Raw genomic sequence first — 25,347 nt, 5'->3', positions numbered from 1 at the left:
CTCTCCTAGCATTTTAAAATAATTATGAAAACACTGGTGGTAATGTAGTTAATGTAGTGTTAGGTAAGTTTAAGCTTGTTTATTTAAAGTATCTATTGTAGATTTTGAGCCTGGAGCTTTTATTCCTGTGGGGTGTGGGGGTGTGTTTTGTTTGTTTGGGTTTGGTTTTTTTTTTGGGGGGTGGTGGTTTTGTTTTGTTTGGTTCTTCCCCCCCCCGAATCAACTATTTTAATTTTTATTTAAAATAATAAAGAATTCCTTTTGACAAGGCAGTGTTTTTGAAAGGGGGGCGGGGAAAAAAAGGCATCTATTTTAACTGGAAAAAAATTTACAGATATTTGTTTTAGGGGGTGCTGCTTAGAAAGCAACGTGGCAGATGTCATGTTCTGTAGTGGCAGTGTTGGTTACAGTGCCATAGTGCAGAGCTGCCAGTGTTTGTGAAAATCTGTACTGCTGTTATACTTCTTTGCTGATGCAGTTCAGTTACTGCCAGGCACAGCTTGCTGTTTCAGTCTTTGCTTTCCAGAATGATAAATGTTGCACACTGTCTCATAGTTTTACAGTAGCTCTTCATTTGTATCGTCAGGGAAACAATAACCTCCCATTCCTGCATTTTTTCATGGGGCTCTTTATCATGAAAGTATCCTGCTTGCCATGCTACTGACTTCTGTGCATCTCTAATTCAACTCTTAGAGCCATTTAAGAATTTGAGAAAGTAATTCTGTAAAATGTTTTTTCCTGCAAAGCAGTTGATTGTACACATTAAAATGTACCTGTGTTCTAGTGTATATTCGGGATGAATGTGCAGTATGTGTTATTTGACTTTGTAAATATAGACAATTCAAACTGGAATAAAAAAATAATTGGAAGATGCTTCCTTTTGTAGCTTCAGGGCTTGGGAGTATATTGTCACAAAGGTGAACAAATAAAACATGCTTTGATTGGTTCTCTTATTTGGTTATTTTTGATAGGGGAAGTTTGAAACAAACAAACAACCTAATTTCTGTGCTGAACAGAAATACTCTTACTTTGTATGTTTGTGCTGTTTTTTAAAGCTGCTTTAATGTTTCCCAGGCTTTCCTAACAGCTTTTGAACTTGCTGATTTCTGTCAGTTCGGTGGATAGGTACAAGTCTCAATGATATGAAGTTCTAAATTATTTGTGCAGAGTGGTAGCTTGATAGAAGTCCGATGTGTTGCCCTGATGGGGTGTGCAATGTGAGTAGTTCTCAGGGAATGGAGCTAAAAGTATTAAGCTGTGGAGATGGAAGATGCTTTGGAGCATAGGGCACAAATCAATAAGAAATTTAAGTTTTGCTAGTCTTTGTTAGTCATGATAGACTCATTTTTATTACCTTGTTTTTACTTTTACCCCATGTTCACCAAATAATTTGGCTCTGCTTGTAACCTAGCATTGCTCTAGGATAGCTGCGTAATTAGTATTTTTATTAGTGGCAAATGTGCATCTGGATGATCTTGGAGATGCTTTGGTTATATAGGATACTCATTACCAACAGAAAAATAAAGTTTCCTCAAATTTTGGGGACAAGAGTCAGGTTGGATGTCGAGTTGAAGAAAAACACATACAAAGAAAAACTGCAAATTATGTCGAAGATGCAGAGGCTATAGATTTGTCAGGTAGTAGAGAAATTTAGAGAATATTTAGAAAGATATTTATATGCCTTCTCCACATTATGAAGATTTGGTGGTTTTTACATAAAAGCAAGTTTTACTTTTCATCTTCAACAGTAACACTCTGTGTTGTGAGTTTACATGAATTAAAGATGACCCTGAGTATAAGGTAGCGCTGTAAATTCCTTTGTTAGTCAGGGAAAGTATTTTGTATTATCAACTAGATTTAATAATTATTTTCTTAAGTCCCTTTTACTAGTCTGAGAGTTTTTGTAGTGTGTGTTTTAGTGCATTAATTATACTGATGAGTATACAGGGTAATGATAGTTCTGTTGCAGGCAAGAACAGGAGATACCTCAGCATTGTTTACCTTTATCACAGCAGTACAATCAATAGAAAATGTAACACAGGCCAGTATTTTTGTGGCTTTCTTATAAACCAGATGGTGCTTTCTTGTATTTGGACAGGTACAGACTTCTAAATCCAGTAATAAACTAACTTTCATTTTTCCGAATGGGGTCTAATGTAAAATCATCTTTATTCTGACAAAATACTTCGAAAAAGAAACTTAACTACCCCTACCCCCATCCCCAAAACAAAAAGCAAACCCCAATCCTAGGGAGTTTTATTGATGATACTATGAGGCTTCTGGCTAATCTGTTCAAGACTGAAATCCCTCACAATAACGTAGGATTTCTTTTCTGGACTTCAGTAGATGTTTAGACAGCTGTTTGTTCTCTAATGTGATTTTTTTTTCTTTTTCTTTTTTTCTTTGTGTTTTGTGGTTAAGAAGGTGGATTCTTAAAGATTTACCTGATCGTAGAAAAACTGTTGTCTAAAAATGGAAATGTTGGACCAGGAGCCATGAGCTTTGAATTATACTGCTGATTTGCCAAAGATTAATAAAACTACTGTCTCTTTTAATCATCAGTCTCTCCATATAAAGTGGGTTTTTGCCTTTTAGAGACATTGAGACTTCACAAATCTCTCTCATGCTTGGGCGTTGGTGATTGTGAAGACGACTTGGTGAATAAGATTGGTGTTGCGATATTTAAGAGCTCACCACTGTTTGTTCAGACTCACAAGTTCCCAAACAGTAACAAAATGTAGGAGACAGCATTTTCCATCAGAAAACAATTCTCAAAGTATATGTTAGGAGAGGAGATCAGCCTTGTATAGGGCAATGATAACATCATCGCTATTCCCTATTTTCTATAGCATTTATCTGCCTTCAGGTGTGATGGTGCTGCCCTGTTCAGTTGGATGTGGTAACTTGTGGTGGTAACTTGTTTTCTTTTGCCATGTTGTTTTATGTTTTTCTCCAACTTGTTTGCCAAATTCCTGATGTTTTCTCTGTCAATGTAGATGTAAGGCAAAAGGGAGATGTTAAGAATGTTTGTTTTTAAAACTTTACAAAATCTATCATACACACCAAATAGATAGTTGGGGTGTTTTGAGTTCTGTTTCTGAAAATGGGTGCTAGTGTATCCGAAAACACTGCATTCTGTCCATATTTTCAGAGAAATAGCAGTCTTTTGTACATATGCCAGCAGTTACCTTCTTTCCTCTTGCAGTACTGCAGGTACTCTTCCTGTAAGTGTGGAGGAGTTTTGCATTCCTTCTTGTGCATGTCTGGTGGACCCAGACTTCATGGTCTAGTTTCACAGATGATTTAGAATAGTCCTGGAGATGTAATCAAAGTCTTGTTCTGTCCTTCAGCAAATATTTTCAGATGATATATAAGAAGACTTAGGTTTTCAAACTGCTTTTTTATGTTATTCTGGTTTTTAGATCTCTGAACTAGTAAATATGCGTACATATTTTTAAAGAAAAAGGGGAATGCTGTCCTTTTCTAGTTTTATGGCCATTATAAGTGTGTGTTTGCCACTTTGTAGAAACTAATTTGTGTATGTGAATAACTTACTATTATTAAATTTCTGGCAGAAAGTAATGTTGATGAAGGAATTGGGGTGGTGGTGTAAAATCTAAGCAAGAGTTGCTGAAAGTCTGAATTCTTTAAAAGGCTGAAAGGTGGTGTCATACTTTGGTATCTGCTGGTGACACCAGCTCTGATAGATGCTCCGAGTCTGTCTGTACTGATGTAAGTACACGTCGGGTTTTGGTGAAGTATGAGTTGGAATATTATTGCTGTTTCACAGTAAAGCTAAAAAAATAAAATGAGAGCTAAAATACATGCGTAATAATCTGAGCTAAAATAAACGTGTGCATACACAACTATAACTAAAGGTTAAATTGTTTTATATTAAAGGTGTAAACACAGCATATGACATCAGCTAGAGTCAGAATGTGACTACTTTCTAAAAGGAAAAACCCTCACATTGAAACTTGGTTTAAAATTGTGACTACTTAGAGATGAATTGCCAAATGTGAAAAAGCAGTAGAATTAATATGGATATCAGCATTAGTGTAGAGTGTGTAACTTTTTTGGTAACTGCACTGATTAATTCTGTTTAAAGTATTTCATGTTAGTTTTACAAGACGACCAACAAAAGTGGAGGCTGAAGTTCGACAGAATTTTTCTATTTGAGGAGGGGAAGTGAAGGGGAAGAGAAATCTGTTCATGTGCATTGTCACTTAAAATAAGTCACAAAAATTAATTTATACATAAAGACCACTCTATGTTTTTTTCATTTACTGTAAACACCTCTTAGAAAACCAAATATATGTAACTGTATTAAGAAGATGAGGTTTTGTTTTCAGTTGCTGTCCATCTGTGTTTAGTAACCTTAGAACCAGATTTTAGGATCTATTCCTTAGAATACATAAGAATGATCTATGTGGTATTTCAAAGCTAGGACAATGGCGTTGAATAGACTTGATATACTTCTTGTGCTCAGTAGTCTTAACGCCTTCCAGAATGATATTTGCCTTTCTGGAACATCAGGTTTATAACTCTTATTTAGTCTGTGATCCAGTACAGCTGCCCAAGTTCTTTTCTGCTTTATTATACTTTAGATGGCTAATTCTGTGTGTGTTTTTGTTTTTATTATTACTTTAATTCTCTCTTTCAGACTTACAGCATTTTGTTTTGCTTTCACCTGCATGTGCTTTTTATCTGGTCAGCTTTAGAATGCCTGATTTCTCAAGCTCACCTGGCATTGGGATCATCTCCTCCATAGTCCTTGCAGCTCCCGCCCCTCAGTTTGGTGGCATTTGTAGATTCTTCAAGGGGGCTTCTGTTTGGTCACCCAAATTAATAATGAAAATACTAAGCAAAACTTGCTGCAGGTCAAGTTCTAGCTGGACCGACCTGCAATACTTTGCAATTTTTATACTGAGCCACTGCTTAAGTTCTCTGAAAGCAAATTTTCCAATACTTATGCTTATCTACACTGATTATTTTGGATCTATGGTCTCCAGGTCATGTTGAACAGTGTCAGAAGCTCATTTACATAAACTATACCTGCTGCTTCACTAAGACACTTACCCAAGGGAGACTATTATAGTGGTTTCTGGCTTCCTGACTGTAATTTTTCTTTCTCCTCTAACTTAAATTGATTTTTAACCCTCTTCTTTTTCCCCAGCAATATATCCAAATCTTTCTGAGCATTAGAATTATATTATTTGTCTTACCGCTTCTTAAGTCTTACTTCTTCACTATTGTTAAAGGACATGTACCCCTTTTCATATTGCTCTGGAAACTCTCCTGTGCTTTACTAGTTCTCAAAGCAATTCAGTAATAGTTTAGGAATTATTGAGACTAGTTATTTATATACTCTAGTATACATTATTGTAAGTAGGTGGATTAAACTGTGTGTTAATTTTTCTAATTCAAAGATCAGTTGGTGGGGTTTGTTTGTTTTTTTAAAGGGGAATGTATTTTGAGTGTTACTTTTGCTAACATTCTTGGACACTTCCTTGTGGAGCCGTAGAGTATTGGGGTCCCTTGTTATCTAGATCAGATTTTGAAATTGGCTGCCGATGCCATGTGCCACCACAGGTTTAGCCTTCTCTGTACGCTTTGGCCTGGGTGAGATCCAGAATCAATGTGGGCTGTCCAAGCCAGCATGCTATTGAAAGGCCACCATTAAGTAACTTATTCTTAATGAATTTGAGAGCAGTGTTGGTATTTTTAAAAATTAAAAAGATAACGCTCCTCATCTTTTGTTGTATGTGAGTGTGCTTCGTAGCCTACCAGCCCCAAAACTATCTTGCAGAGTTTTGTTGGACTGGTATTTCACTCAGGAAGACTTGGAGGGAATAACTAATTCTGTGTTGGTATTGCTAACCACCTACTTGCATGTATGATGTTTTTCTGCAGTTCCTATCTGGGCAAGACTAGGACTGACTTAAAGGTCGTCTTGCCTGAGTCAGTATAAAAGAGCGCAGAGAAGGAGGTTCTTGGCTTGCAGAGATATAAAAAGCCAGACAAATGAGTGGCCTATGTGACTATTTTTGTTGTACTGTATCTGTCATTTGAGCGACTTGCTGTAACTTCATCAACAGACAGTATTGCTAGGTATCTTATAATGTATGCTATAATATAGATCTTGGGACTGCCTGGCTGATAGGTCTCCCCCTGTGATGACTGGAAACACTTAGTAAAGGACCACCGTTCAAAAAGTCTGTTCAAAGCACAGCTACATGGGCTGAAAGCTGAAGCCATGGCGACTGGAGACTATCCAGAAATCTCTAATGGCTCTTTTCCTAAATGGTTGCTGTTTGACAAATTTCTTCTGTGAATTACTGAACCAGTATTGAACATCCTTTGCTGGTCCTGCCAATTACACCACTCGAACAGCACACTAAAACCTCTACTCTGAGAAGATACTGTATCTCTTCCTTTATTTAATTTTATGTAGTAGACTATACTGGTAAAACCAAGACATTAAAGTGCAACAGAAGACAAGCAGATGCAAATTCAATCTGGTTTAGTATTTTTTTCCATGTAGGTTTTCTGATAACTTCTACTTGACGCATGGGCTTCTGTTTAATCTGTCATGTCTAGGAAGGCATTTTAAGTGCAAAACAAGTAGAAAATAATTCCAAATGGCTGGAGGACTGAAAATGTAGTTGTGCAGTAGAGTTTTACATTAGTTTGCCTTTTATAACCGGAAAGAAAATTTAAGGATATTTGCTAAAAATAAAAATTGCAAGACCTAAGCAAACAGAATTACATTACTGACCTTGGGAAAATGTTACACTTTTGAGTGAAGGTTGATTTTTCTTTTCTATTTATGTTCTCTTCTGCATCATTAGTGGAATTAATCTCACTTGTGAACAGCTGTTGAAATAATAAATCCTGCTATTCAAATTGTAGTTATAGTTGTTCTGTTTTCTTGAAAGTCCCAAGCAGATTTAAAAAGCAAAACCAAAAACCTCAGCTGGTAAAGCCATCAGAGGATAAAGTAGGCAGCTTACACAATAGAAGTTGCAAATGGAAAAAATTAGTAAGCTAAATAGAGCTTACTTGAGTTTGGGCTACATGTTAATGTGCTGGGTGCTTTTAAGATGGTGCCTCCTTCGGAAGGGGTGGTCCTGGCTTCCCCCATCTGCTGATTTGGTGGTTGTTTTGAGGGTCTTTCACTCAGGAACGGTGAGAGAGGATGTGTGCGTGAAGTCTGAATTCCAGTGCACAGCACATGTGCTTGTATTGTCTTGTTAAGCACAGGGGGCATTTCTTAGAAGTCTTGCTTAGTTCAGCTAATCAAATATTTCACGGTAGGTTGTGTTGCAGCACAGGTTCTGATGCATTTGGATAAAACTGTCCTGCACAGTTTGAAGCTGTACAGTTTAGTTCTTGAAACTGTTACATCGGGGTTTGCTCGAGATTTTTCACTACTTAAAAATGATCCTTTTCTGAGTGACTCTGCCCGATGAATGAGGGTAGCATATCTTGAGTTGGCTGCCTACAGCTGTGTGCTCTCTCCTGCCCTGCTGAACAGAAGGCAGAGCTGCTCATCAGTCAGTCCTTAATCTGCTGAGTTTCACAGCTTGGTGTTGTAAGGCAAGTCTGCATTGGTGATCGTTTGTCTTAAATGCCATTCTGGAAATGTTAGTGCTGTCTTGACTCATTGGTCAGAGCTCTGGGACTTGTAGTGCAGGAAAAAAACATTATTTTGTTTAGCTTAATCTGCAGTTATTTAGATGAGTAGCTCTTGCAGTCGCATCGTTTGGAACTTAGAGGGAGGTGGTTGTACTCTAAAAAAAGCTGTCCCAGTGAAGCCCTCTTTGACAAAAAGGGCTTTTAGCTTTGACAGATTTCACACACTGAGTTTATATTTACTATTCTGGCAGCTAAGTTTGCTGAAGGACCCTCGTTTCGCTTCACTCACCGTTTGTAATGCTGGCTGGACTTTGCAGGGTCTGGCGGGACACCTGAGCTTACCCCGGTGCATGGCTGCAGTGCCTGAGTGTGTCTTCTCCTCGCATCGCTTTCCTCTGAAACACCAGCCTCCATGAGCTGTGGGTTTCTGAAATGAGAGTGCAGGGACAATCTGTTCGGTACTGGTAGTGCTGCCTGTGTTGGCATCCAGTGCAGAGTGGAGAGAGGAAACAATTGTGATTCAAATACCAGAGCGCTGAAGAACAGAAAGAGAGGAGAAGATGCTAGGCTGGGAGACGGGGCCGGGAGGAAGGAAAGACTGTAAGAGCAGGAGACTGTTTAAAAGGAGAAAAGGGGAAAGAAGAAGAGAGAGGGAACAGGACACGGAAAGGTGGGAGGAGTTGATTTATAAGCAGCAAGCAGGAATGAGTAACAAAAGGAGGTTCTGGGAAATGCAGGAAGAAGTATCTGGAGGATAGGGAAAATGCAGATAATTACTTGTTTGGTTTTAAAAAGTCCTGGATGGCTTGGACCATTCTTCTAATGAAAAGTACTGCTGTTTGTTACTGCTGAGATTTTGTGGCATATGCTCTCAGTGGAAGGTTCTTTTTTTTCCAGGAATATCGTTCTCCAACTCATTGGCTATCTAAATCTTGAATTAGTTAACTCTGAACAAGCATATTTTATCTGTATATTTTGTTTAGTTTTGTCTCTATTTTACCAGCTGCTGCATCTTTGAAGAGAGATTTCCTGTACCCTTCTTCAAATGCCTGTGATATTTCCAAGAGGAACTATTTTTCTGTAAGTGGAGGTCTTTTCTGTGAAAATAAAATTCATAATATGAATTAGCTGAATGCATTAATAGGAACATGCATGTGCAGAGGATCTGAACAGTTTAAAAACCGGATGGTTTTAGTACATAATATGCTTTTCATGATTCATAATTGAGAATAATGATCGATGCTCAGGGGAAGGTCCTTTTTTCTTTTTTTTTTTTTTTTTGGCTTTGGTCATTTGAAATGAATAGTATACTTCTATTATAAGCTTAGACAGTGATAATAAAAGCAGTACTCGGCTCTGTCAACATTTGTGAAAAACAAGTCTCTGGAGATTTTCTGAATGTTTTATTTAATGATGAGAATAGTAAATCTGTCCTGTGTAGTGTCTGGGTGAGCTGTCTTATATCAAAACATTATTAATTGATTTTTATACTTTACAGCTGTGTTTTGGGAAAAAGTACTGGAATGAAAGCCAAAAGCTCCACGCTGGATTGTAAGAACCAGATCGGAGAAGAGAGAAAGGATTGATTTATTTTTCTGGTTTAGAAATTTTGAGCAGGAGGAAAAGGGAGGGACTGGAGTTGCCTACTTAACTTGGTTTGCCAGCAGTCTCAGAACTAGTTAGATCATCACAGGAGTATGGCTAATCTGTGCAAATATCTAAGTGTATGAAGATAGGCACTCAGTGAGATCTTCATTTGCACTTAGATCCATTATTAACATTGAATTGTGGAAGTAGGGGTTTACTGGGATTGCTGAAGAACTGTTCCTTAAACATTGTGTTTTGTCTTAATTTTGTTCTGAAACTCATAAAGTCAGCAGTAGTCACTGGCTACTGAGATGGTGTTTGCAGTATGTGGTACAGTATGGATAAAGGACTATGCATACTTATAACAAAGGTTGCTTCAGTGTGGGTAAGAGGAGTTGTGAGAGTTTTCTCTTCTCCCCAGTTTAGAAACATACATTTTCAGGGAAATAAACAGCTTCACAAATAGCTATGCAATAGGAATTTGTGGGGTAAGTTGACCCTTAGATGTATTTTGCCCTCACAAGGAGACATTCCTTTGAGTGTTGTGATGTGGGCTAATTTCAACTTAGTTGAGCCATGAGTTTTCTATATACATGTGCTATATTTTGTTTTTTCTCCTCTAACTTGGAAGGACACAAGTTCTTAAAACATTTGGGATTTAGTAAAGTTTATTGAAAATGTCTGTAGACTTAAGTTACAGCTGGTGGTTTTGCATTACTGGTAAGCAGTACCCTGAAAGATTGAAGTCTTGTTTCTGCTTCTCCTCTCTCTTCTGTTTCTCTCTCTAGTTCTCACAGTTACCATAAGTTGATTTACTGCATCATCTCAGCAAAAAGAGACTGATTTAGTTTTTGTTACTGGGTTAGTTTTCTACTGGTTTGGAAGCTGAACGTATCTGTAATGCGAGGAGATGACTGTAGGCCAGAAATAGAGAAGGGAGGAATAGAGGAGACGGAAGGATTCAGTCGTCTTGTTCCTGGCAGCAGCAGGCCATCAACGGGGCTGAAGCCGTAATGTTAGACTGCAGCCCTGGGCTCAGCGTGGGCTCCCAGCTCTGTCCCTGTGGGCCTCGTTGATGTCAATATCTGTTTTGTCCCTAACACAGATTGGATAGATCAATGGGGTGGCATTTAGACAGCTCGAGACTATAGACATATCCAATCGACATTGTTTTGCAGTGCAGAAAAATACGAAAGTCTAGGAGAATACAGCTATGTATTTTCCCACTGTAAAATAATTCTCAGAAATCCTGTGCTGCAGCATATTTTAGGAGACTGTTCAGATGAAACATTGAATTCTCTGGAATTGTGGCTATTAAAAGTTAAGACTGCGTGCAGTACCATAATTATTTCCTTTTGCGTGCATGTGTTGTAATGTCAGTATCTCATGTTTCCCCAGCTGCTACATGCTCATGGAGGAGTCTTCCCATTAGGACCCCATTGTGGTCTCTTGAAAATAATGCAGTGTTTATCTGATAAAATAGCAATTCCTATGTGACAGGATGGGCCTACTGAGGACATGCAGCATGCACTGGAGAAGCGTTTTCCCTTCTCTCCTCTTCAGCCCTTAGTTTTCTCCTTTCTGGAAGCCAGAAAACGATGCTGAGCCGAGGGGAGCAGGAGACAAGTAGGGCCAAAGTTTGGAAGGCGGGAGTTGGGTTAGACAGAACCAGAGCTGCTTCAGATGGAGTATACAGGGATTGGGGTGGGAGAGAGAAAAGGGGTGCAGAAGGCTGTTTGGCTGTTTAAACTTGGGGGGATTTGGTGGCTGGGGGTTGCAAAGATTTGGGGCAAGCCAGAAACAGCCCTGCTTCCCCATCCGCTACAGTGTGAGAGGGAAGACAGGTCTGAATGTGAAGGTCTTGGGAACTGCGGTGATAATGGATTGATGTTGTGCTGCTGCTTGCTTGGATTGAAACATCTGTGTTTGTGTACTCTGTTTTTCCTACCTTTTGTTCCTACGTTTCACTAACAACTTCTACCCTATTGTGTTTTTGTACATGTGCTAATGTTTGGAAAGAACTGTGTGAATGAGTGTTTCTTTAAATGAATAGTGGCTGTTCTTTATACTAAGTTTCATGTAGAAAAAGAAGGAAGTGTTTGTTTGTCTTATCCTAAAAACAGGCCCTTGTATTCATCTGTTAATAGGAAGGATTTTCATCTACTATAATGTAAATAACAAAAATAATTGAATGGAACAGTTTGTGCAGCACCCATAGCTGAAAAGTACATCCAAGTGGCCTAGAGAACAGTTAAGGAATAGGATTCGCCTCTCTAAAAATCAGAATCCATTTGCAGACTACTCAAAACAGGAAAAAAAATGGACTTTCTGTACTAGCTATCCTTTGAGAGGGAGCTGGCCCATAGTTATGAAAGCAGGTGTATGAATTTAGTAGTCATAGTACCATAAAAATGGCAGTTGTGACCTCTGTTGCTTTCTACAGAATTCAAATTTTAGAATTCTCATCAGGTTTTTTGGTATATGGAATGACTGACAAATATAGATGGCTCACTGCATAAACCTCTCAATGGTAAAACCAGCAAATAATAGCAAGATGATTGAAACCTCCAACACAGAAACCGTTGACCTTTTGTCCCTTCTAAAAAAACCCCACCCCATGCCATTAGTGACAAAAAAAGCTGAAGCCTTAGTTATTGACTTAATTGCTGATATTTTATATAAGAGGATTTCATAGTATTTCAAGTGATCTGGTTTTCAGATATAAAAGTATAGGGAATAATTTATGTGAAGGAACTTGAACTAGGAGAGGATTTGACAAAAGGCTGGACTTCAGTGCATCCAAGAAAAACTGCAGAGCTTGCTTTTTCTTCCACCTGCTTTATGTAAACACTCTGTACTTGTACCAAAACTATTTTGGTTTCACGAGTATAATTGTCTTACCTGCAATTTCATCTAATCATCCAGTGTTACTTTTAGTTTTTAAAATTGCACTACAATTATTTTTAGAAGTTCAGACTTTTGAACTTGAAGACATCAAAGTAGTAGGCCCATGATTTGGGAAATGGCCACAAACAGTGCAAAGTATGGAATAACAGGAGAATGGCTAAGAGCCTGTGCTGTTGCATTTCAGTTTAAAATAACTGGAGACATAAGGAAATAAGCAAGTTATTTGATGGGTTAGCAATGAGCTTAGCTGGAGCAACTTGAAGAGAAGCAAAGGCAGCCAACAGCTTATCAATTTGATGGATTACACCCCAAAGTTTACTTGAAAAGAAATCATTAAAGAAAATTTATTGCTTTCATATGGTTTACCAGCGTTTGTTCTCAGGTTGTGGTGTGTGAACCAGCAGTGGAATTTAGAGCCTGTCCATCATATATAGACCAAAGTATTTTTGATAACCATGCAATTGAGCAGTAGGATAGGAATAATTCAGTATGTCTTACAAAATGCTGAACAAAATAACCAGAAAGAAAGAAGACAGAAAACCTGAAGGTCAACTTGGAAGCATCTGATAATCTTCTTGGTGGTCCTCAGACTAGGCAGGATGATAGATGATCTCTCTGACTTCTCATTGGTGGGGCTGCTCCCATTTAACTTCAGTCATCAACCTCCTTACTTGTTTATGTTTTTGCATCATATTGTGTGTGCTCAAGGTGCTCTGACTGCAGAAGGTATGGAGGGTTGTGAATGTTCCCCTCCCACCCCAACTGTGTGTGTGTCTGTGGTGCTTTTCAGAGCTCTGCCCTTGGACATGTCTATCTGATTAATGAGGCCAAGGGTGTTGCATTGGGGCTTCATGGAAATATTGTCTTGAAAGAAGGCAGGTAGTTTTTCATGAGCTGGTGCTAACCACCTGTTTCCTCCCAGAATTTTCCTGGGGAAGACAGACCTCACCTTCTGAAGTTTCTGACAATAAAACAGTTTTTCAAAAATCGAGTGGCTGAGTGAAGAGCACTTTAGGAGCTCTTAAGAGTCCTGAGAAGACTTTTCCTTTTGCTAAGCTCACATACACGCTAATGGAAACTGCCTTGTGTATGAAGATACGGGAGAGGTTTTTTAAATACTAGTATGAATTATGGATATTAGTAATTCTGCTTTCCAGCTAGTGTTAGCTCAGACATCAAATATATGTTAAGGATACTTATAATTGCTGTGTGTTCAAGAATATTGTGGTGGGTTGACCTTGGCTGGATGCCAGGTAAGCCCAAGCCACTCTTATCACTCCCCTCCTCAGCAGGATGGGGGGGCGGAGAAAATAAGATGGAAAAAAAACCCCAAAACTCATGGGTCAAGACAAAGGCAGTCTAATAAAGCAAAAGCAAAGGCTACACATAGAAATAAAGTAAAACATAAGATTTATTCTCTACTTCCCATCAGCAGGCAATGTCCAGCCACTTCCCAGGAAGCAGGGCTTCAGTAGGTGTAGCGGTTGCTCTAGAAGACAAACATCGTAAATAACGGATGCCCCCTCTTCCTCCTCCTTTCCCTTAGCTTTTATTGCTGAGCGGACGTCATACGGTATGGAATACCCCTTGGGTCACTTTGGGTCAGCTGTCCTGGCTATGTCCCCTCCCAAGATCTTGCCCACCGCCAGCCTTCTGGTGAGGGGGAAATGTTGGAGAGACAGCCTTGATGCTGTGGGAGCACTGCTCAGCAGTAGCCAGAACACTGCTGTGTTATCCACACCTTTCTAGCTATCAATACAAAGCACAGCACTATGAGGGCTGCTGTGGGGAAAATTAACTCCCTCTCAGCCAGACCCAATACAAATATAGGAACAAAGGTATTCCAATGGGGATGTATTCATAGGTGTAGGAATTTGAAAGTTTTTCAGTAACAAATAATATACAAACACTCATCTGAAACAACAGCCCGTGAAAATCACTACTGTAACATTTATTTTGATAAGATTTTTTTTTTTTCCCCCAGTCAGCCTCCTATTAAGTTTTGAAACTTTTCAGAAACTATGGAGTGGATCTACTTTACCTATCAGTAAAGTTTCAGTGCTTACAGCCATGTTTAACATTTACAGAAGTTGGGGATTATAGCTTTATATCAAACTTTCAAAGCAGGGTTCAATAAGAACATTTGCACCTCAAGTGCCTCCTTGATGCTTAGCTCCATTGTTTTAAATTGTTGCAGGAAATGAAAACAGCTTCAGCCTTGTATTATGACAGTCAAGTTTACAGTGATTCCAAGTGTAACTGGGTGTAACCAAATACTTGTATGGATATTTTAATTTTTTATCACTGTAAAATATTTTCTTCTTTATAAAGGTCTGCTGGCTGTTGGTGTCTTTCAGATGCCTGTCAAGGTATCACCATGGCTCTTTTCATGTGTGCACATTAAAAGTTACTGTATCCGTAGGGAAAATATTTTAATTGAAGAACTTCCTTTTAAATTTTTATGGGTAAAAATGTACCCATAAATTGATCCCTCCTTAAAAATAGCAAATGCAATAAGATGTAGGCTAAATCAGAAATGTGGACTTAATTCACCTGGGCATCCAGTCACAATATTTATATTTTACTGTGCTATAAAATGTGTATAGAATTTACTTTCTGTGGCAAACACAAATCTGAGAAACAATAAGAACTTTCAAATGCAAGTTTTATAGCACAATTTCTGCATCAGCATAACAGTGCATTTTAAATGACATAGTATGTATTTGGTGGGTGCAAGAGGAGGACCTCAGCTTCAAAAAAGAACAGAAGAGATGGACTGCAGTGACTTGTATGTTAAACGGAAGATTTATAAATGAGGCGGGTGTTGCATTTTACTATTAGTTTGTTATTGCCTTATGGATTCATATTTAATTTTATTGTTAAACACTCTTAAGCATTGCCTTAGAGAGCATGCTGCAGACTTTTTACTTTTCTCCCTTTTGCAGATGTTTATTTTCCTTGATTCTAAAGGGCTTTCTTGTGTCCTAAATAACTTAAGAACTGTTAAACCTCATCTTTTCCTAGCTGTGTTTTTTAGCTCTTTTGATGAGTTGTCTATTGCCCCGTTTCTCTCTTTATCAACACCCTCAAAGGAGAGAGCAGGGGGTGAAGACGATGTGGGTGGCATAATGTCCTCGGAACTTAACCACAGTAGAGTACTCCGTTATCGGCGTGTACAGTGTCAGTTTGAAAACCCTTATTATGGGTGAGAGTGTAGTCTGCTCTATGAAAGGTGCTTGGGTTCAAGGGCAGTCTGTGGTGATTGCAGGCCTCTCTCTTTTCTTACAGCTCTCTGCACCAGACTGAGTGAAACAAGCAATCACAGCTTTTGCTTTTTCACAATAGTACCCTTTTTAGCAGTTTCAGTAACGTTTTCTGTTATGGATGCATTAAGCTTTCTTTCTTTCTATTTTTAAACTCCCTGGGAACAACTGGAAAAATTCAGAAAAGTGGCATTATTAGATCAGACTTGTTTTTCTAATATAATCCAATAACTCAATACTTAATGCAGGTATATTTAGATTGATACAGAAATTTGTAGGCAACCAGTTGATTTTTGCGTAGTATTATCTTCAGCTCATATAGGTTCACATTTAACTTGGTGTCTATGCTGTGGAATGTCAAATCATAAATCCACTAAAGAAAATGCTTAGGAATGTGTAGTGTCTTTTTTCCTACAGTCTGGAAGAGGTGAGATCAGTCCTGCAGGAGAAATATTCCGGGTAAATAACGAGATAAATTGGTGGAAAAATGGGCTTAACCTTATATAAGAGCATTCATGCACAGGGATGACACTGATTTAACTAAGTCAGTACAGTGTGACTTCATATATTCAGTTGCTGTCACTTGTATGTATTGAACTCACTTCCCCCCAAGGTACTTTCAGACAACCATTCGATCTGTTTTTTCTATGTCAATTTCTCCATGTTTAAGAATATCTTTGAATATTTTTCAATTAATGAAATTAAATAACGGATTCAAGGCAAAAGTAATTATTTCTGTTCTGTTCCTCCTCCTGTGCGTGACCCCCATCACATGCGCGCACAAAGGGGATGCTTAGCTTCGTACAGTGGAACGAATTTTTAAGTTTGGGGTTTTTTTAAGTCTATATACAGTAGAAGAGTTATTCTTCAGTGGTAAATGATTGTGTGAGATGTGCTTTTTAACTGGCACCCTGGTGAGTTACCATCCCTGACACAGAACTTGTAGCTCTAGTGAGTGTGTCAGGTAACCAAACGATGCGGAGTTTGACTTGAATCAGTCACATCTAATGGTTTTCCATGAGCGAGAGTACACTTCAAAAAGTTGAGCACTTCACAGCTTACTAGTTATGTTAGAAGTAGGTTTTAAATATTAGGAGAATAATACTGGACAAAGTAAATGACTGGTACAATGGTCTGAAAAGAAAAATGGCAGTGAAAAAAACTTTCAGCAGTGTATTTTAACGCTTTATTAATATACAGCCTTAAAATTATGTATCTATAAGCTTTCCTTTTGAGGAATTATCTGGACATCTTTCATTAAATTCTCCATGTGCAAGAAATCAGCTCATCTGTCTGGTTTATTTACAGAAAATTAGTAAGATTTGAATAGAATGCTTGAAGTACTTTACTCTCCATAGTAATGGTATCATAGAATTTTATTAGCCATAGAAGAGGTGCTTTGCTGGCATGTGCTGCAAGGAGGCTCTCTTGTTCTGACTAGTTGTCTGCTGTTGCTGATACCAGATGAAAGCTGCTTCCGAGTTAGGCTGAAGAGCATCTTTCTGGTGTCTTCAGACAGAATGCCCTAGTAACCAGCCTCCTTGTTGCTTTGGTCTCCTTCAGGTGATTGTTAATTTAAGAACATGTGTATTAACTCATTCCCTGTGACTGTTTCTAACTGGAAAAGGCAATTTTTATTTATTTTGTTACAATAATAATATTTCCTGGCAACTTAATGAGGTTGGTATGCACATTTTCAGAACATAGGCTCATCAGAAGTTCCTGTGACTGATGAGCATAGAACTTTTCATCCATTTTAATTTTTAATTTTTTTCCAACAGAGTATTAAAAAAATATAAATACAGGCACATACTACCAGAAGTGCCCTTTTTACCAGTAAAGCTTGAAAGATTTCTTGAGGGAGGAGGGAGGAACATTACTCACTTAAAGAAGTGTACTTTCTTTCATATGCTACTACTGCCTTATTGGTTAATTCCTGTCTCATTCAGAGTCTTTTCTTGTGCGGATTAATTATTTCAAGCTGTCCATCTATTATCAGATTTGGGAATGCACCTTTCCACAGTGCACCTGTACATTTTCAACCTGCACTTAAAACATATAGGCAAAAGTATACCTTCTTATGCTTTCTTCATTTCTTTTACTGGTGTGTGATGACCTTATCAGAAGTCTTTACTGAAAATGGCCTCTAGCTTTTATCTGAAAATGCTGACTTCTACAGATTTCACTGTACAGCTGGAATAGCTGTGCTTCACTAGTTTAACATGAAAAAGGATTCATTTGTTAGCTTGGTAATCTCTGTTTCTGGAGTTAAGTCATATTTGCATCTGGTGGAATTTGTGGAAGACTGTTTTCTCAGTACAGAGACTGTGGAAAATACATGGTACGTAAGCTTCAAGAATATTATTTTCAGTAAGTGTCATATACCAGATGGCTTTGAGACCTATTTAGCTATCTGTTTTTGTTAATCTTGCTTTGCTTGCTTGAGACCTCAAAACTTAATTTCCCCACCTGCTGATAAATATAGGGTCATAGAAATTGCCATATTGGGTCAGACCATCTGTTCTTTAATTAGGAGTAGTAACAGATGCTTGGGATGATGATGCAAAAAAATCTACAATAGGCAGTTATGACAATAATATACTCCAGGGTGTATATCTCAGGGATCCTGTTAGTTTGGCTTGTGTCATAAAACTCAAAGTTGTTTGTATCTTTTCCAGCTCTTTGTTTTTAAATATTTTCTATTACAATGTAATTTTATCTTTTGTTCTCCCCTTTTAATGCAGCTAAGCTTTTGGCTTTGCAATCCTGTATCCCTCAGCAGTGCGTTCCTGAGGTAGCAGTATGAACAAGTATCCCTTTTTGTTGATGGTGAACTTGTCAGCTTTCAGTTTAGCTGAACATCTTCTCTTGCTCTTGTAGTATTCTGGGAAGGAAATTCTTGCTCTGCTTTTCATGTGCCATTTTCTATCCTTTGGGGGGAGGATCTTATTCTTCCTGATTTTTTCCCCTTCATGTTGATATTTCCATGCTGCTTGTTATTCTTGGTTCCTGTCTCTGCAAGGCTTTCAACTGAACTGCAGTAACTGGATGATTCAAATTTCCCACCATGCTTCAGTTGAGAAAACACCATTGATTCCTGTGAGAGAGAATTTTCTCATCTTATGCTAGTGAAGATGTATAATTTGTAGGAAATACCTTCAGAACTGTAGTTTTTAATTGTGGAATGTATGCTTTGTTGTAATGGTGAAGGTGGCTTTGCAAAGGGAATGTTGGCTAAACCTGCAACAGTGCTGCAGCAAAGTGCTCTCTGAGCAGAACATGGCACAGGACTACCAGGCTGGGGGAGAGTCCCTTTTTGGGGATGGGGGGTCTGTGCTTCCCTTGGCTGTCCTACATCCAAGATGAGAAGCAGCACTTTTTTTTTTTTCTTACTGCAACTAGAGTGGTATTTGAAGGATTGATGAACTAGGGGGCAGACATTTGCTGGTAGTAGCAGCAACATTGATACCTAAACAGCAATTCCCAAACCAGGGGTTATGGCAACTACAGATGGGCACAGAACCCAAAATAAATCAGTTTGCTTGTTTTTGCTATCCTGTGCTGATCAAGAGCAATTGGTATAGAAACCAATTTATAGTTTTATATAGTTTTAAATTATAGGTTTCAATATCTCTGCAAAAGGGGTCTTAGTTCTCTTCATTCTTGCCAGTTTTGCAGGGGGTGGCTTACTTCTTAGTGGAGTATTGCTTGGGTATTGCCAGCCTCCTTAAATTGCTTACATTTTTCTACATAGATGCTTAGAAAACTCATTAAACCTCAAGGTGAGTGCAAGTTAGTAGTGGAGGAGTCCATAGGATTTGAGTGAACGGTTGTGAAGGCAAGTAAGAAAATTAGCGGGGGAGAGAGACAGATTCTTGTTAGATACATCAGTAAAGAGAAATGAAGCGTTGAACCGTATCCTAACTAGCAAGGGAATGCAGTTCTTTTTCTAACCTGCTTCTAAGCATTAGAGCCAGCAGTCTTTGTTGTGTTGTGTTCAGGTTTCCAAGGAGATGCGAGATATTTTTGTGAAACTGAGAAACTGAGAAATCATGGGAAGAGGAATTTTAAAAAGCATGTCAAACCACAAAATACAGTGGCAGGGAGGGCCTGCAATATGCAGTATTTTAAGGGTAGAACTTAAATGGCATACCACTGAAACTGTCTTTTTCACCAATGGTAATGATTAGTGTTTAACTGAGAGCTATTTTAGGATGATAAACAACATTCCTTTCATTTTTAACTGCTTGGAGGGGAGACTAAGTGCCCAGCAATAGATGCTGTTTATTCCAAAGCCTGCAAGAATTCTTTACTCAGGATCAAAAGCCCTAAAATGTTACTAAGAAATTAAGTTCGTTTAAAAGTGCCAGAGATCTAATTCTTGAGCTAGGTGTTTGGGTTGAGAGTGTTTAATGAAATAGATCTTACAGATTGAGCAACCCAGGAATGTTCTCTGTCTAGGGCATTAAGAGCTACGTAAGACTATATGAAGTGCTTAAGTCAACTTCTTGAGGAAACTGGAAATTTTCATCTGACAACAGCATGTGTTGCATGCTATTATATTTTGCATGCAAAAAGTACTCAGATGCAGGCTTATGCTTAGGAGTTCTGGGTAGTTCCAGCGAGTTCTGTGAAGCTGCTGGAAGAGTGGGCTAATCTTGCTAATTGTGAACACGTGCCATGTTTTGTGAAAGACCTCATGAATTAATAATCAAAAGATAGACTTCGTATTGGTGGTGGCATGACAATTTTTATGTTATAGAATATTTTAGTGCAGCATTGTTAAGATTAAATAAACGAGTCTATAGCAGTCTTATCAACAAAAGCAGAGACTGAGTAGCATCTGTGCTTACATAGTGCAAATTATGTACTTGCAGCTGTATGGCCTGTTTGGTCTTAAGGTTTCTTTTCTAGTCATACATTGCTGTAGATTTGTTGTGGTTCTCCTGGCTGTATTTCTATTTCATCTTTTTATTTTAATTCTTTTGTGCTTTCATTTCTGCACCTAAGCACTCTCACTAAATGGGCTGATCAGCGTCTTGATCACTCGGGTTACAATACTATTCATGCACCTCTTGTACGCCTGCCAGGTTGAGCAGACAGGTAGGGCATGTAGCAAGAAATCATCAGGACATTCATTATGAATCTCTGAAAATTCAGTAGAAGAAGGATAAGTGGAAACTAAAAATATTGCCACGGGGATTAGAATTTGAGCTGGAAGCTTGGGGGGACTGCAGTAGGGACTCTAGGTAGTATTGGTGGGGGAAAAAAAGAGGAGTTCCAATGGACATGGGAAAAACTTTGGCTCCAATTTAAGTATAATTAATGTAGTAAATCAATCAACCACAACCTACATGTCTATCAGAAATGAGTCTTCCTCAATACTACTTGCTTAGAGGTGCCAGCAACCATGGCATTGTTGGATCCCCAGCTGTCATAGTTCTGCTTCTTGTTTATTCCATAGGCTAATGAAGGCTTTCTTTTCAAGCAGGCAATAATGTGACTTTTAAAGATATATGGGATAACTGATTTATTTATTTTTATTAAAAAGTGTTTTTTGAACCTCACTATGTAAGAAAAAGCAAAATGCAAACCACTGTCTTAAACTTTTTGGTAGAAGTAGAGAGACCTATTCTACATTTTTTATGTTTAAAATCTCCGTTCTGTGAAATGCCTTTATTTGGCATATCTCTTTATGGTGGTTACATGCTGATTTTACTTTTATTTAAGTTTTGTTTAATTGAATATTCTAGGAAGAAGAATTCACCTACATTTACTTTGTAATATGTCAAACCTTAATTTCATCCTGTCACCCACTAAGATATTTGAACATTTATGTAAACAAACAAGTGAGCTGAAAACTTCTGTTTGCATTAATGAAAATATTTGTAATAATCATATTTGAAAACACTGTTGTTCTTGGAAAATCATAGAACACAATGAATTGTGGAAGTTTTGAAGATTATGAGAAAATTAAAGGATATTTTATTGATGCAGAAAAGACATCTTTACCAGCTTTCTATGATTACAGTTTTCATTTACACATACTGATTTTTTTTTAAAGTAGCAGGCTTCTGAACTACAAAAATGGTGATGTGAGTTTTGTGACATTATAGAAAAAAAGCTTTGATAACTTCAAAAAAGAATCGAAAATGCAAAAGCTTTGGGAAATACTAACAAATATTAACTGAAGGTTACACTACGTAGTGTATAGGGGCAATTACTCAGTTGTTTCTCATGAGTTAGGCTTTATATGTGTAGACATGGTGAAAGCTGGGGTGGGGGGAGGAATTATATAGGGACCAACCGGTGAGAAGAGTGTCTCTTATTCTATTGTTTTTGGCACCTGAGTTTTACCTAGTGCAGGGTGATCTTTGGTCAGCACTTCAAGTTGTGCAGACATGCTTTCCCAACTTCACTGTAGACAGCAAAGTGAAGATTTTTTTTAAGTAAATGAAGTTCCAGTGAAACCTCAAAGCTGAGAGGAATTTCAAAATGAAAATAAAATGATCATCTGTCAGGAGAGATACACTGGCTGCTATTCAGAACAAAAAAACTGTGCAAATGCTTGTGGCCAGCCATATGAATATGTTATTTTTTTTTTCCTTGCATGCATAACAAACATGACTAAATCAAAATTATTTAGGCATGATCGTAATTGGTTAATGCCCACTTTGTATTTAAAACTTTCCTGAAAGAAAACTTATGCTTTTTCTGAAAATTAGTTTTATGCTAAAGAAGTTATAAACACAATTATTTTGTGTAGATGAGTTCTTGTCTCTCTTCAGTTATCTCCCATATAAAACTGACATCGTGTTTCATTAGAAGTATGGTTTGCTGCTGTGAACATTTAGCTTGTTAAAGTACATGAGGATAGCCCTTCCTAAATGTAGTTCTTTAATAATTTTATTCTTGAGGACCAGTGCATGGGGTATCTCAAATTGCACAAGTCTTGTCCAAAGGAAGTTCTTGATTGTGACGTGTATTTTGATATCAAGTCAGAAGAACTATTGTCTGCATTAGATTTAATAATAAAAATAGTAAATGTAACTCTGCCAAATGCTTTTATTCACTATCAAAGTCGATGTGGTGAACGAAGCAGAGATTTTGCAGCAAAAAGTGGCTATCTGAAGAATTAATTGAGCATTTGTATAGTAACAATCTATATATATGAAAGAAAAAGTTGTCTAACAATATAACAGCTTTTCCAGGTTAGTATTTTGATTGTGATGTTGTAGAATTTTTTACTTGATCATTTGTTTTAGAGAAGACTGAAGGTGGATTGCAGTACTAATTGCTAGGCCACAGCAAATTCCTGTGTTCCCCACAAAGGGCGTACGCCAAGCAAATCTTCTGATGTGCTTTTCCTCCGATGGGAGAGAGATCTCTGCTGATGCCAACGCGCCGTAGGTGAATGAAAATTGGTACTCTGCATAATGAAAGCTACTTGTGTAGTAACATATCAGCTGCCCCCAAATCTGCCGGTTCCCATATTAGGTGCCGTCTCCCATCTGCGCACGCGCGGGCGTGCTCACCTCTCCTCTGGTGACAGAGCTGCGGCCCAGGAAGTTCAGGGAACGCAACAAAACTCTCAAGTAAGTGTTTAACCCCTGAACTTAGGACGGTGGTTATGCGCTCCCCCTGTAAAACACAGCAGAAAGGAGCTCGGTCTGTAAGTCGTATTTTTAACATGCACAGTAGCTGTAGCAGTATAGGCTTAACGCTCTTCCCATCTGTCTTTTGCAGAAGGTACTGTGTACCTTTGCGCAAGCTTTCATCTTTGTTTTCACTTGAGAGAAGAGGGAAGGCAGCATGCTTTCCAGCTAATTACATTCTATACTTTACACAGGGACTTCTCTTTCACGTCGTACTTCTAGGAGCATTTCAGAGCCGCGCTGCGGCTGTCGCTCTTCTACGGTCACTTCTCACCTCCGGCTCTGTCTTCTCCCCTGAAATGCTGCCAGTGGTTAGTTGAGTTGGATAAGAAACGAGCTCAAATTTCTCTTCGAAAAGCCATTAATTAGGTGCGTACTTTAAATCTGGGTCAGGCCTTCAGTCCAGCGACCTGTATGGCTGACAGCAGGGGAGAGGGAGCATATTATTTGGCTGCTGCTTTTCGTGGTAATGCTGGCCTGTGCTGGTTTGAAGGGCTTGTGGGGTGGCAGGTCACAGGTGCCGTATTGCCTCCCTGATAGCGACTGATGAAGTGCAGTGCTGTCGTATCCCGGGAAGGTAGAAGAGGGATGTCCACAGATCACTGTGCCCTGTGGAGCTGTTAAGTGGCAGCTGTTAAGCAGGTATAGCATATACTCCTTGGTACATTGGTTCTGGCAAAAGGAGTTTTGCTGGGCCAAGCAGAATTGCTGGCACTGAAGTCCAGCCAAGACACTGGAAAACTTTAAAGCAGCTCTGAGTTTGTCAATGTTTGGTCAACTTTCAGAGCCTTTGTAGATATTTTAAAAAATAAAAAAAGTGGAGGATTTGAAGAAAAATGTACTTTTTTGCTTCACCTCCATTTGGTGGAATTTGAGGATTACAGTTGTGCAAGTGGTGATCATTCTCTTACTCTCTTTCTGTCAGTGAAATCCTTTTTTCCTTCCTAGCTGTTGTAAACTTACTGCAGCAATGTCCTGCTCTTTACTTGGGGCTGGTGTTTTGTTCTAGACTCTCATCAGCTGTAGAAATGCAATAGAATAATGCTCTTTTTATGACAAATGCTATATAGAGTGATGTGTAGTTAGTTTCCTCTTCCTTTCTCTCACTTCTTTTCTTTTGCTGCTGTCCTTTCCATGTAAATCTTGATGTATTGTGCTTAGCCCAGACAAAAAAGTAATTCTTTACAAAAATTACTTACTACTTATTTATACTTACTTTTTTTTATTTGAAGAAGCATTAGAAAGGGCCAAAGACAGGCTAAGAACAAAATATCAATCCTTTTTTGCTTTCCTGATGTCTGATGTGATTTTTTGGGTGTTTGCAAGCAAAGATATAACCCCAGTCTGTCTGATGGCTCCGAGTCGTGTGCATCCCTGGCCCTGATAGGCATGGCACTGAGGAAATTGTTTTCTCTCTTGGAGAACTCTGTTTTGAAAGGACTGTGAATTTGGCTATTTGATACGTATTATCGTGCATAAGGTCGTCACTGGGGAAGAGAAATATTTAGTTGGGGCATCTCAAACTTTCCCATTTCCAGTAAGATCTTTAAGGCTGGACTTTACTAGCTACTGGCTTAAAAAGAAAAGGCCAATGGATTAAGAGGAAGGAGGAGGGAAACATACCTGCCATGACAAAAACATGTCATGTGAAGTAGTGTGATACAATAATACAGAATGGATGGAAAATGCAGTGGTGTGAATTAATGCCTATAAAAAATACTGGTAAAGCAACATTGCTTTAAGTAAAAGGACATTGTCCCCTTGAGATCTTGAATTTGGGCCTACCTGTGGTGGCATAGCATCTACATCTGCCTTTTTTCCTTGCCATTCTCCTTGAGACTTTCCATTACTGTGCAGTGAAGAAGTCACCTTTATGGTGCTCCATGTATAGCGTTACCTGTGCTGTTTGCATTGCTATTCAGTTTGTAAAACGAGTACCTTGTGGATGTCTTTGGAGCTAATTAAACGTCGTCCTCCCAAGAGCAAATTCTCCGTAAGCAGAAACAGCAGAAGCATGATACTGTGGTGCATCCCAGAGAGGATAAAACATTTCCCTAACTGCTGCTTCTGCCTTGGCTAACAAGTCATATCCATTTTATCAGTTGCATTTACATGTGAGAGCTCTAAGCAGAAACCTCAGGGCATAGTAGTGCTTAATGTATAATAAATACTATTTGCTTTTTTTAATGGCTAAATGAAATGTGCATTTTAAGCTTTTAACAAGAATCTTTGTGAACATTTTATACAGCTTTAAAACTAATCTTTAATGTGTTTAAGAGGTCTCATTAATAAAATGT

The 25,347-nt window shown here is 38.4% G+C and overlaps 1 protein-coding gene across 13 annotated transcripts in view; it reads left to right on the top strand.

Moving 5' to 3' along the window:
• Nucleotides 1-25,347, top strand: part of SIPA1L1 (signal induced proliferation associated 1 like 1) — a 224,970-nt gene that overhangs the window by 85,569 nt on the left and 114,054 nt on the right. For 9 of the 13 annotated variants that reach the window (XM_072864230.1, XM_072864227.1, XM_072864228.1 and 6 more), the window contains one exon: nt 8,642-8,718. The exons of 2 other annotated variants lie outside the window; for them this stretch is intronic. The gene's annotated coding sequence lies outside the window, so the exon portion shown is untranslated. Of the gene's footprint in view, nt 1-8,621; nt 8,719-25,347 lie in introns of all 13 variants that reach the window. 2 more of the 13 variants (XM_072864226.1, XM_072864224.1) reach the window with 1 other exon arrangement.

This window comes from Ciconia boyciana, chromosome 6, assembly GCF_034638445.1.
Source record: "Ciconia boyciana chromosome 6, ASM3463844v1, whole genome shotgun sequence".
NCBI lineage: Eukaryota > Metazoa > Chordata > Aves > Ciconiiformes > Ciconiidae > Ciconia > Ciconia boyciana.
This window is presented reverse-complemented; position numbering and strand designations above follow the sequence as displayed.